We start from the raw sequence: 16,364 nt of genomic DNA, 5'->3' as shown, positions 1-16,364 counted from the left end.
ATCTTTAGAATGCAGATGGTAGAATGGAGATGGGTGAGTTCGGCTGTAGAGCACACACCCTCTGGCCCTGCTGTGGAGGGTGGGGCGGCTGCCTTAGAGGAGAGGAGGTGGAGCTCTGCAAGGTCAGGTGCAGCTGTGCTTCTCAGGCTTCAGATCACAGTGCCCTCCCTGTGCAGCCTCTCTGCACACGGCCCGCCACCACCATCTTGAATCACAGTGTCTTGTGTGGTGCTTCTGCACACAGTCCCCAAGCTGAGGTGTTGGCAGGGTGGTTCTACACCAGGAAGTCTGGTCTGAATAGCTGGGTGTGAGGCCTCTGCCCACGGCTCCCTGTGAGCAAGTGAAAGATAAAGGACAAAGAAAAAAAGGTTAGACTTTATTACTCAGATTCTGTTGTTATTCCCTAGGAATTGTTAACGGGCTTTGCCTGTGATAGTTAAACTTTTAGGACACTTTATAGTTTACTCTTGGGCTTCCCTGGTAGCTCAGATAGTTAAGAATCACCTGCAATGCAGGAAACTTGATCTTGATCCCTGCATTGGGAAGATCTCCTGGAGGAAGGAATGGCCACTCACTCTAGAATATTCTTGTCTGGAGAATCTTATGGACAAAGGAGCCTGGTGGGCTACAGTCTATGGGTTACAAAGAGTTGACATGATTGAGTGACTAATATTTACACTTACTTATAGTTTGTTTTTGCTGACTGTATAGGGCTTCCCCATCTTTGGCTGCAAAGAATGTAATCAATCTGATTTTGGTATTGACCATCTGATGATGCCCATGTGTAGAGTCTTCTCTTATGTTGTTGCTGCTGCTGCTGCTGCTAAGTCACATCAGTCGTGTCCGACTCTGTGTGACCCCATAGACGGAAGCCCACCAGGCTCCCCCGTCCCTGGGATTCTCCAGGCAAGAGCACTGGAGTGGGTTGCCATTTCCTTCTCCAATGTGTGAAAGAGGGTATTTGCTGTGACCAGTGCATTCTCTTGGCAAAAATCTGTTAGCCTTTGACCTGCTTCATTTTGTACTCCAAGGCCAAATTTGCCTGTTATTCCATGTATCTCTTGACTTCCTACTTTTACATTCCAGTCCCCTATAATGAAAAGGACACCCTTTTTTGGTGTTAGTTCTAGAAGGTCTTGTAGGTCTTCATAGAACTGTTCAACTTCAGCTTCTTCAGCATTACTGGTCAGGGCATAGACTTGGATTGCTGTGATATTGAATGGTTTGCCTCGGAAAAGAACAGAGATCATTCTGTCATTTTTGAGATTGCATCCAAGTACTGCATTTCGGACTCATTTGGCTACTCCATTTCTTCTCAGGGATTCTTGCCCACAGTAGTAGATATAATGGTCATCTGAGTTAAATTCATCCATTCCAGTCTGTTTGAGTTTGCTGATTCCTAAAATGTCGATGTTCACTCTTGCCATCTCCTGTCTGACCACTTCCAATTTTCCTTGATTCATGGGCCTAAAATTCCAGGTTCCCATGCAATATTGCTCTTTACAGCATCAGACTTCACTTCCATCACCAGTCACATCCAGAACTGGGTGTTGTTTTTACTTTGGCTCTGTCTGTTCATTATTTTTGGAGCTATTTCTCCACTGATCTCCAGTAGCATATTGGGCAACTACCAACCTGGGGAGTTCATCTTTCAGTGTCCTATCTTTTTGCCTTTTCATGCTGTTCATGGGGTTCTCAAGGCAAGAATACTGAAGTGGTTTGCCATTCCCTTCTCCAGTGGACCATGTTTTGTCAGAACTCTCCACCATGACCCATCCATCTTGGGTGGCCCTACGTGGCATGGCTCATAGTTTCATTGAGTTAGACAAGACTGTGGTCCATGTGATCAGTTTGGTTAGTTTTCTGTGATTGTGGTTTTCATTCTGTATGCCCTCTGATGGAGGATAAGAGGTTTATGGAAGCTTGCTGATGGGAGAGACTGACTGAGGGGGAAACTGGGTCTTGTTCTGATGAGCAGGGCCATGCTCAGGAAATCTTTAATCCAATTTTCTGTTGATGGGTGGGGCTGTGTTCCCTGCCTGTTGTTTGACCTGAGGCCAGACTAAGATGGAGGTCATGAAGACAATGGTGACCTCCTTCAGAAGGTCCTGTGCGTGCACTGCTGCACTCAGTGCCCCCAACCCTGCAGCAGGCCGCTGCCAACCCACGCCTCCGCCAGAGACTCCTGGACACTCACGGGCAAGTCTGGGTCAGTCTCTCGTGGGGTCACTGCTCCTTTCTCCTGGGTCCTGCTGTGCACAAGGTTTTGTTTGTACCCTCCAAGAGTCTGTTTCCCCAGTCCTGTGTAAGTTCTGGTGGCTCTATGGTGGGGTTGATGGCAACCTCCTCCAAGAGGGCTTATGCCATACACAGGTCTACTGCACCCGGAGCCTCTGCCTCTGCGGCAGGACGCTGCTGACCCGCACCCCACAGGAGATGCTCACACACAGTCCTGCCTCGGTCTCTGTGGGGTCTCTGGGTCCTGGTGCGCACAAGGTTTGTTTGAGCCTCTGAGTATGTCCGGTGGCTGTGGGGTTTGATTCTAAATGTGGTTTCACCCCTCCTACCATCTTTCTGGGGCTTCTCCTTTGCCCTTGGACATGGGATATCTTTTTGTGCTGGACCCAACATTCTCCTATTGACAATTGTTCAGCAGCAAGTTGTAATTTTGGAGTTCTTACAGGAGAAGATGAGCGCACATCCTTCTATTCTGCCATTTTGAAGACTGTGGCTCAGATCATGAACTCCTTACTGCCAAATTCAGACTTAAACTGAAGAACATAGGGGAAACCACCATTCAGGTATGACCTGAATCAAATCCCTTACGCTTATACAGTGGAGGTGAGAAATAGATTCAAGGGATTAGATCTGATAGACAGAGTGCCTGAATAACTATGGACGGAGTTTCGTGACATTGTACAGGAGGCAGGGATCAAGACCATCCCCATGGAAAAGAAATGCGAAAATGAAGAATGGTTGTCTGAGGAGGCCTTACAAATAGCTGAGAAATGAAGAGAAGCTAAAGGCAAAGGCAATGGCACCCCACTCCAGTACTCTTGCCTGGAAAATCCCATGGAAGGAGGAGCCTGGAAGGTCGCAGTCCATGGGGTCGCTGAGGGTCGGACACAACTGAGCGACTTCACTTTTACTTTTCACTTTCATGCGTTGAAGAAGGAAATGGCAACCCACTCCAGTGTTCTTGCCTGGAGAATCCCAGGGACGGGGGAGCCTGGTGGGCTGATGTCTATGGGGTCGCACAGAGTTGGACACGACTGAAGTGACTTAGCAGCAGTAAAGGCAAAGGAGAAAATGAAAGATATACCCATTTGAATGCAGAGTTCCAAAGAATAGCAAGGAGAGATAAGAAAGCCTTCCTCAGAGATCAACACAAAGAAATAGAGGAAAACAATAGAATGGGAAAGACTAGAGATCTCTTCAAGAAACTTAGAGATATGAAGGGAATGTTTCATGCAAAGATGGGCACAATAAAGACAGAAATGGTATGGACCTAACAGAAGCAGAAGATATTTAGAAGAGGTGGCAAGAATACACAGAACTATTCTAAAATATTGTCATGACTCAGATAACCACAATAGTGTGATCACTCACCTAGAGCCAGACATTCTGGAATGTGAAGTCAAGTGGGCCTTAGGAAACATCACTACAAACAAAGCTAGTGGAGCTGATGGAATTCCAATTGAGCTATTTCAAATCCTAAAAGATGATGTTGTGAAAGTGCTGCACTCAATATGCCAGCAAATTTGGAAAACTCAGCAGTGGCCACAGGACTGGAAAAGGTCAGTTTTCTTTCCAATCTTAAAGAAAGGCAATACCAAAGAATGTTCAAACTACTGCAGAATTGCACTCATTTTGCATGCTAGTAAAGTCATGCTCAAAATTCTCCAAGCCAGGCTTCAATAATATGTGAACCATGAACTTCCAGATGTTCAAGTTGGTTTTAGAAATGGCAGAGAAACCAGATACCAAATTGCCAACATCTGTTGGATCATCAAAAATGCATGAGAGTTCCAGAAAAATGTCTACTTCTGCTTTATTGACTACACCAAAGCCTTTCACTGTGTGGATCACAATGAACTAAGAAAAATTCTTGAAAAGATGGGAATACCAGATCACCTGACCTGCCTCCTGAGAAATCTGTATGCAGGTCAAGAAGCAACAGTTAGAACTGGACATGGAACAACAGACTGGTTCCAAATTGGGAAAGGAGTATGTCAAGGCTGCATATTGTCACCCTGCTTATTTAACTTCTATGCAGAGTACATCATGTGAAATGCCAGACTGGATGAAGCACAAGCTGGAATCAAGATTGCCAGGAGAAATATCAATAACCTCAAATATGCAGATGACACCACCCTTATGGCAGAAAGCGAAGAAGAACTAAAGAGCCTCTTGATGAAAGTGAAAGAGGAGAGTGAAAAAGTTGGCTTAAAACTCAACATTCAGGAAATGTAGATCATGGCATGTGGTCCCATCACTTCATGGAAAATAGATGGGGAAACAATGGAAACAGTGAGAGACTTTATTTTGGGGGGCTCCAAAATCACTGCCAATGGTGACTACAGCCATGAAATTAAAAGACACTTGCTCCTTGGAAAAAAAGCTATGCCTAACCTAGACAGCATATTAAAAAGCAGAGACATTACTTTGCCAGCAAAGGTCTGTCTAGTCAAAGCTATGGTTTTTCCAGTAGTCATGTACAGATATGAGAGTTGGACCACAGAGAAACCTGAGCACCAAAGAACTGTTCCTTTTGAACTGTGGTGTTGGAGAAGACTCTTAAGAGTCCCCTGGACTGCAGGAAGATCCAACCAGTATATCCTAAAGGAATCAGGCCTGACTATTCTTTGGAAGGACTGATACTGATGCTGAAGAACTGACTCAGTAGAAAAGACTCCAATGCTGGGGACGATTGAAGATGGGAGGAGAAGGGGATGACAGAGGATGGTTGGATGCCATCACTGACTGGATGGACATGAATTTGAATTACCTCCGGTAGTTGGTGATGGACAGGGAGGCCTGGCATGCTGCAGTCCATGGGTTCACAGAGTCAGACAAGACTGAGCGACTGAACTGAACTGAACTGAACAGTTTGCTCTTATATTTGTTTTTGTTTTAAGCCACCATTCCACTGTGAGTTGAGCATGAATAACTGAGTACTGTAGTTTCCACCTTTCAGATGAGGAAAGGGAAAGCTACCTTCCCAAGCAGAACTTGGCCTGAAGCTGGGTCATCTGACTCCTAGTCCAGTGCTATTCCCACCACATAACACTGACTCAATGCTCAAAGAACTCCCACCAGGGGCTTGGAGGAGGGAAGAACACATGTATGCATAAAAATGTACTGAGAATGCACAGTAGGCAATAGGACACTCCAAGTTACTAATGAGTTGAGAGCATTTGTAGAAAGCCAGGTGGGAGTCCTCACTCAGTGCAAACTTCTCAATGCTGCAGTTGGATTGGAGGGGTGGCAGGATCCTCTTGTTCTTCCTGAACTTAGCCAGTGTACCAGACATCCTTGACCTCTCAGGCAGGCACAGGATGAGAAGCTGAACAGATCAGGGACTAAACCAAACCTGCCAGGTCCTGAGCTTCTCCTTCCATTTGCTGAACATGAGAGGAAGTACAAAGTTGGGTCCACCATGCCCGAATGTGAGGGGGCAGGTGGGTCCAAAGAGGGATGTCCTGCATTCTCCCCAGGTCCACGCAGGGTGTTAACAGCTCACCCCATCTCCTTCCACTGAATCAGATAAATCTTTCTTCCTCTTTTGGAGAAGGCAAACTGTGAGACTTGAGGGAGGTTCTAGAAGCATTGGTTTTCATATTTGCTCTCTTGTGGGATGAAATGGAATCAAGTGTACATGGTGATGGGAGTTAGGATTCTTCCTGTGGCAGGTAGAATGTGACTCAGGACCATATAAATCTTACTGGAAACAGGAGCCATGAGGAAATAGGATGTTGTGGGCAGGGTGAGGCTCCATGAGAGCTTAGGAATTGACTTGGGTCTTGAAGAGGAAGTAGAGTCTGAGAAAATGAAGTCGTTTGCTGAATATCTTCTGATTCCTTGATTCAAGTTGTATGAGGTGGCTTTTAGAATCTTAGGGATTGATTTGAATAAATCTGATATGGCTAATAATTTACTAACTAATCAAATGGAACTGAAAACACCACATTGGGGATTGTAATGGAAGCCCAGCATCACAAGGATGTGTGACAGGTACAGGATGTTACTCAGCCAAGCTAGCTAAACAGTCCCTTTTGAGATATGCTACTTTTTATTTACTTCTGAAAAGCTCAGGAGGATAAATGTTGCAATTTTGAGGAAGAAGATTCATCAAATCACCATGTACCGTGATGTACTTGGTCAGTGTTGTCTTGAGACAATGAATCCTGGGTTTTAAGCCTAACTCTGACATACATGCGAGTGACTGCAGACATGTGGCATGTCCCTTGAGAGTCCCTTGGACTGCAAGGAGATCCAACCAGTCCATTCTAGAGGAGATCAATCCTGGGTGTTCATTGGAAGGACTGATGCTAAAGCTGAAACTCCAATACTTTGGCCACCTCATGCGATGAGTTGACTCACTGGAAAAGAGTCTGATGCTAGGAGGGATTGGGGGTGGGAGGAGACGGGGACGACAGAGAATGAGATGGCTGGATGGCATCACCGACTCGATGGACATGAGTCTGAGTGAACTCCGGGAGTTGGTGATGGACAGGGAGGCCTGGCGAGCTGTGATTCATGGGGTCGCAAAGAGTCGGACACGACTGAGCGACTGAACTGAACTGAACTCCAGTGACACAGGATGATAGTAGCATCTATTACAAAGAGCTGTTCTGAGGTTTAGATGAGATAAAGCATGAATATGAAGAGTCTAGCTCCTGATGTACATTATGTGCTTAATAAATGCAGTCTCGTTAATTACTGGTTTTATTGTCATTACTAGACCCTGAGATTTAGCCTGCCATAAAAATGATTCTCAATGATTTTTCAGGGCCAGAGCTGTCTAATCATGGCCAAAAACTTACCTTGCTTTGCTTTTTGTCATTTTTGGGTTTCAGAATTTTTCTTTGACCTCCAAGAGATTTGTTACTTTGAATGAGAATTTGAAACGGGTCTTTCTACCTTTATTAGCATTCTGTCCATCTTTCAAGTTACATTTCAAATTCCATTTGGGGAAATTAGGAAACACTTTATGGAGGAGCTGGTGTTCATCTCTCCCTCTCAGCTCCCACAGGTCTTTATAATTTTATTACGGCATTTATCATATTCTATCCAGCACTGCAGTTATATACCATCTGTCTCTTTCACCACACAGTAACTTTCCTGAGGGTAGGAAGAAGAAGGTCCATTTATCTTGGAAGTCCCCACAATACATAGTAGATTACCTGGCACACAGTAGATGCTCAACAAATATCTGTTAAATTGGAATGATTCCAAAAATTTTAGAAAGACTTCCTTATAATCATTCACTTTTCTATTTGTTCATTGAGCTTTCCAGCTGGGAAGGATAATTTGGGAGATTAACATGAAACAATCTCAAGTTTCATGAACCAAAGGTAGAGTGATTATTATTCTTGAGTTTTTTATGTCATTCCTCATAGAGATGGATATAAAATACAGAGCAACAAAATACTGAAGAACTATTGTTACTTGGCATTTGTGGGCTCCAGCCCTGCTCTTGTGACTTTGAACTGTGTGACCTTCACTAAGTCTTGAATCTCTCTGAACCTGTTTCTCTGTTCGTAAAATGAAGGTGTTCTTTCTCTTTTACTTGTAAATCTAAGTAATTCCTGGTTTCTTTAGATACAAAGAGGAATTTTGCCATTGTTCTCAAAAATGTAAATTGAATAGGTCAGTTTTCCTTTAACTCACTACTATATCCTTAGGACCTAGAAAAGTGTCTAGAATAGAGGAAGTGTGAATGAGTGTGTATGTGTGTAAGAGAGTCACTCAGTTGTGTCTGACTCTTTGCAACCCCATAGGACGTAGCCCACCAGGTTCCTCTGTTCATGGACTTCTCCAGGCAAGAATACTGAAGTGGGTAGCCGTTTCCTTCTCAAGAGATCTTCCTGACCCAGGAATTGAACCTGGGTCTACTGCATTACAGGCAGATTCCATACCATTTGAGCCACCAGGCTGCTCAACAAATATTAATTGACTAAATGAATGAAGAAATAAATACATTTAGACAAAATTTAGCAGTGTTGAGATATAGTACTTAGGAATAGTTATAATTCTGTTCCCTCAAAATACCCTGTTCCTGGGAGACTCTTACTAAGGCAAGAAGTACACTGTGGGAGCAGATACGGAAAATAAGACCTGAGCTCTGCTTAACCTTTTTCTACATTGTGGCATTAGCCACAAGGTTAAGTCTGTGTATACCAGAGGAATGAGCATTTTAAATGGGACAGTTTTTTATTGTGTGCAAATATCCCATAGAATTAGTAAGACATTTTATTACCCAGTAAATGTCAGTGCAAACCCCAATCATTTGTGTCAACCAAAAATCCACCCCCAAACACTCTCCCTAGGAGCAGTGTGCAACCTCTCATGGAAAGCCATGGTCTGTCCTCTGACTGGTTGAGTTATGGATGGAGATCACTGCATGTCTTCTCTTCTTTACTGAAGAAATTTATAATTTGATATGAATAAGACAGTATCAACTTTGGTCCTTCCTTGTTAGGATGATCAGACACATGAAAATTGTGGTCTTGTGGCAAGTCTAGTCCTCTACTAGGAACCTGGTCTGCCCTCCCATTCTCATCTCCCAGAGAGATGATGACCAAATCCAAAGTGGTGTCTCATGGAGAAGCCTCAGAAGATGTTGCTGTAGAATTGTCATGACTATTCATTTGATATATGCTTAGAAACCTGAATAGCCCAAGTTATCAAAACCTCGGTTGATGAAGCATTACTGTTCAATCCAAAGCCCAAATCTTCCTGATGTTGAAGATTCTTTGTTCACCTTAAGGTTTTAGTTCCAAGCTAAATGGACTTCAGTTTTTATCTTTTTTCTGATGGGACCTGAAATGTTAGGAGTTAATGCTTCTTCCTCAGTCCTAATGTGGGGGAACCTTAGTGGTAACATTCCTGCTCAGCTCCATAGTGGGTGGGTCTGTAGCTGACCACTTGTCCCCATGAATACTGGGTAATTGTATTTAATTCTGGGTGTTTAGTCCAGTGTTAGGAAACCGACTCTCTACAAGATTGGGTCACATATCCTCCAATATCTGCGTTATCAGTATTTATAGTGATGTTTTCATCTCTTTATATTTTACCCTTTTGTCTTATTTTTAACTCAGCTTATAATTTGGGAGGAAAAGAGGGTTCCTCAAATGTAACACTGGATATGAAGCTTAATTCTTTTGCGATGGCATCCATAGACACTCTAAGATTTTTTAAAATATAACCTTCCAGTGTACAATATAGTGTTTCACAGTTTTAAAGGTCACATTGCACTTACAGTTGTTATAAAATATTGGCTATATTTCCTGTGTTTTATTATATATATATACTTGTAGTTTATTTTGTACATAGTAGTTTGTATCTCTTAATTCCCTACCTCTATCCTACCACCCCCTCCTTCCCTCTCCCTAGTGGTAACCACTAGTTTATTTTCCGTGTCTGTTGAGTCTTTCTTTTTTATTATACTCACTAGTTTATTTTTTTAAATTGTATATATAAATTATGTCATACAGTATTTGTCTTTCTCTGGTATATTTCACTTAGCATAATACCCTCCAAGTCCACCTGTGTTAAATTTCATTCTTTTTAATAGCTGAGTGGTATTCCAGATATATGTTTATGTATATATGCATATATATATACACACATACACACACTGTATCTTCTTTATCCCTTTATCTGTTGACAGACACTTAGGTTGTTTGGTCATCTTAGCAATTGTAAATAATGCTGCTATGAACATTGGGATGCAAACATTCTAAGCTTTATAAAAGCTTTAGGGTAGTTAATGCAAAAGAATTCTGTTGTACCTAGCCACTCATTTTAGTGATTAGGATATAGTTTCAGTTCCATGTTAGTAGCTTAAGAAAGTTAAAGTCTGAGCTGCTATGGTGGCAAGTGCTCAGTGATACCTCCAGGGGTCCTGGCTCTTCCATCTTTTTGTTCCATCATCTTTAATGGATTACCCTCATATACATGGTCCAAAATGGTTTGCAACCAGATTCACTGTTCCAGCAGGTTTGAAGGAGAAAGAAGAAGGGAAAAGGGTAGCTTTTCCTTTCTCTTTGAAGAAACAGTGTGGAAGTTGTCTACACCACCTCCACTCACATTCTGTTGAACAAAACTTAGCCATGTAGGGGTAATCAATAAATGATTACTTATTGAATGGATAGATAAATGGATAATTCATTGCTGAAGGAATCTCTGGAATGAATTCCAAGAGGATTGGCTAAATGAATTTTTGTGTCAAAACTTCACTCGTGCTTACATTGCAGGTTCCCTAACATAAATGTAATCCAGTAAATCTGATTAGTAGAGAACTTTGTTTCGAATTGAAGTCCTAGGGCTTGCTCTGCTCACTGGCTTCTGTGTCTTGCTTTTGTTTATGCTGGAATGATGTCTTGTTAGTATTACACAGATGCCAGCGTCTTTCCTAAAACTCTAGTGGTTCTTACCAAGTAGGGAAAACCATTCTGCCAGGCTCACTCTAAAGAAAAAAAGAAAATTGTAAAACCAACTTCCAGTACAGGAAAGCAGACATTCCTGGCAAAGCTTTTGAAACATGACTTGCTGATCAGCCTACACAGAGGAGTCAGATATTTGGAGGTAACAGGAGAGATGATTCATGGCATGACTCTAGTGAGACCACAGAGCCTGGAACTTCCACTTGACCGCAAGCACATGTGGCGAGACACAGGAACCATTCATCTATCTTCACACCTCTTTCTCACCCAGAATGAAATTGTTTTGCCGAGCAAAAGAGGTGGGCTCAGCCAAGGAGAAACACATCAGATTATGTTTCCTGGAGGATCTGTGTTGTTATGGTGAAAAGACAGCGATAACTTGCAGGGATTCCAGGGGAGATCATAAGACCCCTGGAGTCCCACCATTCTGCTACCCTTAGTCATGCAAGTAGCATGACGAAGTGTAATATGTGGTGAAGAGGCTCAGGTTGCCTGTATGTGGCAGACAGATATTTTTTCCCTCTAACTTGGGAAATCTGCGATTTTTACACTGTCGCAGAACAAATAGATCCATGACTAATGTTATACAATTTATGTAGCTGATTTCACATAGTTTTCACAATTGGTTCATGTTTATGACAGTTATAAGGTTTCTTCCCCGCCTCTGAGATTTATGAGGCAGGATGGAATTTGCCTATCCACAGCTCCCAGTGTTGTATTTATATTCTCAGATACCACCCCCCCCCCCGACTTTACCTATTTTACAGATGAGGAAATTGAGGCTGTCACCAGCTCATTGACTTGTCTGGGGTCACATAGCTGCAATGTAACAGAGCAAGAACCAAAGCCAGGTCCCACAAGTACTGGTCACAAGCATATTTATTTGGATGGTTAGGATTCTGCATGAAAAGTGATATGATGCTTGATTCTCCTCTTCTTCAAAGGAAAGAGAAACATCTCTTTTCCTTCTGTGTCACCATTGCACTCTCTCCATTTTGCCCTCCAGCCACCCTCCCAAAAGAGGGGAGAGCTGAGACTACTCTGTTCATTGCATGCAGGCTGATGTCTGTTTCCCCAAGCATCAACCTGTCAGATTTTACTCAGTTAGGTCTCATCTTAGGCCGGGAAGTTTTCTATTTATCATCTGAAAAATGAAACAGGTTTTACAAAACTACAAATTGTTTCAAATTCTGACCAATAAGAATAGGAATATACACTTAAGCCCCACTCTCACCAGTCACAATGAGCTCTTTTCTCTTAATTTGATATCATGGCCCCTTTAAAACATAAAGCCCCCAAGTCACATTCTCTAGAGAAAACCTGGGATACTGATTCTTGAGCAACAAATTTATTGAAAGACTTGCTTTCAGATGAAACCTGTAAGACGGTGAGGGAAACAGTACAGGGCAGGAAACAAAGGAAGCAATGATGTGGGTTCAAGTGTAATCTTGCCTCAGCCTGATCTCACGGGAGGCTCTGGAGGTGAGTGGTTGTTCATTTTCAAGGAAAAGGGGCTGGGCATTTATATAAATGTATCAGTCAGTCTCTGGTTGTCAGCCCTCCCAGGAGAGGTGGTGCAGAACCTCCCAAGCATCTCTGAGCTCTGATGTCCAGCTGGCCATGGCAAATCTCTGGAGCCAGGAAGGGTGCAGCTGGGAGCTGTTAGCAGCCAATTTGTACAGCAGCTGGGGGATGGGTGCACCAGTAACGGATTTGGGCAGGACACCAAAAGCATACACTAAACATTTCTGTATGTCCATGTCCCAGAAATGGAAAAAAAATAATTAAAGCCACCATAACGACACAAATCAAAAAATCAGCTTTGTTCACCATAAAGCATAGCTCACAGTTGTGATTACATAAAAGTCACAAACAAGACACTAACCACAAAGGAAAACTATAACCACCACCAGTGGACGGATCTCTTAGAACCATGTCTGAACCATGATAGCTGGGTAAAAATGGAATGTTCACTGTGGATGCCCTCAATTCTGGTTCCCTTGGCTTCCTCGTCCCTGTGATTCTTTTCTTCATTGATCACAACTCCCCCACTTTTGACTTAAAACCTGTGCAAAGACAATAAAAGATTCAGGGTCTGAGCAAAGAAACAGTTGTTTTGGAACTACGAATTGGGAGAATCTGCTTAATGGTCTCTTGCCTCATCAAAAGTATAACCAAGGTGACTCTGGCTCCTTCTCAAAATAGAAAATAAAGGACAGACATCTGTAACATTGTCCTCAAAGATGAAAAGAACCTGCTGCTGCTAAGTCACTTCAGTCATGTCCAACCGTGGGCGACCCCATAGATGGCAGCCCACCAGGCTTCCCTGTTCCTGGGATTCTCCAGGCAAGAACACTGGAGTGGGTTGCCATTTCCTTCTCCAATGCATGAAAGTGAAAAGTGAAAGTGAAGTCACTCAGTTGTATCCGACCCTCAGCGACCCTATGGACTGCAGCCTTCCAAGCTCCTCTGTCCATGGGATTTTCCAGGCAAGAGTACTGGAGTGGGGTGCCATTGCCTTCTCCGGAAAATAACCTATGATAGGCCAAAAGCTGTACTAGTCATCATTTAGACATAAACTCATCAAATCTTTAGATATCTATTTAAAGATGAAAATTGTAGAAATAAGCAATATTTGTAGAAAACAGTGGGCCCAAATACTTGCCAGTGTACAAATCAAGAAACAATTTTATGGTGTTCTCACCTCCCCACCTTTTTTTGGCTATATGGTAAATTTTCAAAAAATTTATGAAGAAGGGTATAATACTGTTTACTCCACAGTTTGTCATGATGATTACAATAGCTAATATTACTAATATGATAAACTTTTGATGGTTACATTTATTTACTACTTTGGCCACCTGATGGAAGAGCTGACTCATGAGATAAGACCTTGATGCTGGTAAAGACTGAAGGCAGGAGGGAAAGGAGGATGAGATGGTTGGATGGCATCATTGACCCAATGGACGTGAGTTTGAGCAAGATGGTGAAGCACAGGGAAGCCTGGCATGCTGCCATCCCTGGGGTGGCAAAGAGTCAGACACGACTGAGCGACTTAACAGCAATATGTGACAAAAAATGTAGTTTATTATTTTTGTTATTACTAAAAATATCCCCTTCCTCACAGGCCCCCCATTCCTGCTTGAGATGGAGAGGAGATAAGGATGTGGAAGACATAATCTCATCAGTTAAAGGTTACTTGATACCTGGTTTAAGGATATCAGTTTCAAGTCAGTATTTGGCCTTTAGGAGTAGCAGTTGCCCCCGGCACTGTTTTCTCCTCTTAGAAGTCCTCTATCTTATAGCCTCCCATGGTCTACATGTGACACTAGTGCTTGGATGTCAATGACTCTATTTAGAAAAAGGTGAGGACTTCTACAATAATGAGACATCCTCAAAATTCCAAATAAAGTTCATTTAAATTTTTCTTATCTGTTCAGTTAATTATAAAAAAAAATGTTCCCTAGGAGAATGGGAAAGTGAATAGAAGGGCTTCATAATTTAGTTAGTGTGGCTTCTCTTGACCCATTTCTCTTACATGTTGAATGAATTTCTTTTGCAAATTGAATAATTTTCACAAGTCAATTACGCACATTCCCTCAGCCCATTTGAGTGTAATGAAATAGCTTAATATAATGAAACAATAACTCCCAAGATGATGATGTTGGCCATTATTAAGTATAACAATAGGAATTAATTATGACAGCAGAAGAGATAATTGATGGTTTGGAAAATGGATTCTCAAGCTCTTCTCTATTGTGACTTCAGAGACCTTTCAAGAGTTACATGACTTTCTGAATGCTTTTGAACAGGATTGTTAATAACATTTTTTCTTAATTCCTCACACTGGGTTAGTCCTTTGCCAAACACTGTCATGTATAGAATCTTGTTTTTAAATTAACTGACACTTAGATAGAGCCTGCCATATGCCAAGCCCTGTTCAGAGCATTTTATCTATATTAACTCGCTCGACCCCCAGTACTGACTCTCTCCTGTGTGATTCTGGGTACTCTTTTACAAATGAGGAGACCCAGGCTTAGAGTGAGTGGGGAATTTTTGCTCTAGGCCCCCCGGCTGGGAAGTAGCAGATGGAGGATTTGGGTCCAGTCTGCTTCCTGAGTCCCTGCTGTTAACCTCCACACTGTTGTGCCTACCTCTCAGTCTCACCAGCACCCTCAAACTGGGCATGTTTGGTCTCATTTTTCTGAGGATTAATCACTCATTGTCCAAAAATTAGGTTACTTGACAAAAGTGTAGGGCTAGTTAGTGAGTGCCAAGGCTGGAATTCCCAAATCAGTACACTTCCTGATGTGTCTTTATGAAGCAAATTTCTTTTACTCAGAGTGGTATATATTTCCAGAACTTTGGTGCACTGAGTAAAAAAATAATATGATATATCCTTTTGGGGAAAAAAATGGACATAAATTTTTAGGGCTGATGGAAACATATGCAGTTTAATTAGAAATGTTAATTCAGAAACAGACTCATAGAATGCTTAAACTACAAGAGATCATATTGTTTCCTAATAATTCTGATATTCACTGTGCCCAAAATGTCCTTAAGAATTTGTGGTTAGACCTGGATGGGAAGATGGTGGAGGAATAGGATGGGGCGACCACTTTCTCCCCCACAAAATCAGCAAAAGAACATTTGAATGCTGAGTAAATCCCACAAAACAACTTCTGAATACCGGCAGAGGACATCAGGCACCCAGAAAAGCAGCCCATAGTCTTCGAAAGGAGGTAGGAAATAGTATATAAGATAAAAAGAGAGACAAAAGAGGGAGGCTTAAAAAAAAAAAAAGAGAGAAGTTTCCAAACACCTGGAAACACTGGCGAGTGGAACCTCAGAGGGCCACATAACTGGGAGACAAAAGACATAAATAATTAAAACTCACAGACTAAGTGCCCAGAGGAAACTCTCAGCGGAGAAGCAGCACAGACGCCCGCACCCCTCACTAGCAGGCGGGGGCTGGGCAGGGAGGCGCTGGCTGCGGGTTTAGAGGGAGAACCTGGGCTTGAACGCCCCGGGGCAGAGGGCGCAGATAGCGAAGCAGACGCTGCAGCTAAAAGGGGAAAAGGCTGTGAAAAGCCTGCGAAAAGCCGCAACCTGGGACTCTGCCAGCCCCGCTCACAGAACAAAGCACTGAGCAGAGCGAGCCGGCAGCGGGCGGCCCATCCCCTAGCCCCCACCAACGCGGGCGGGGAGGGCAGCCAGCGCCGGAAGGGGCAGCCGTGGCCCCAGAGAGGCTTCCCATACCAAGCTGCAGGCAGGCTTCCTTGCTAACCAAGACTTCTCAGGTTCGGTCTGGGCGATATCAGCCTGAGAAAGTGTGCCAGTTGTACACCCAGAAAACCGAGCAGCAGGGACCAGGAAGGCGATAAGTCGCAGCGACCGCGCTCGCCAGACGCCTGGTCACCTGAGCTGATCCGACTGGGGAAGGCACAAAACGCAGGCCCAGCCAAGTCTGCACCTTTGTGGAGTACCCAAGGACCTGAACCTGAGCCGCTCAGACCTGGGAAGTGCATGCAACCCTGGGCCGGCCGCAGACAGCTCCCTGCAGAGCAACCTAGAGCCTAAGCAGCATAAACAGGGAAAGCACACACGCCTCAAGCGGGAGCATTCCCAATGTAGCCGGGACACTGCGAGCACTCCACACAGACTCCAGGGATATTTGTTAGCTGCGTTCCTCCC

This window comes from Moschus berezovskii, chromosome 3 (assembly GCF_049115385.1).
Source record: "Moschus berezovskii isolate FMDL1 chromosome 3, NW_MosBer_1.0, whole genome shotgun sequence".
Classification (NCBI taxonomy): domain Eukaryota; kingdom Metazoa; phylum Chordata; class Mammalia; order Artiodactyla; family Moschidae; genus Moschus; species Moschus berezovskii.
The sequence above is the reverse complement of the archived record's forward strand: the minus strand, read 5'-3'. Positions refer to the sequence as shown.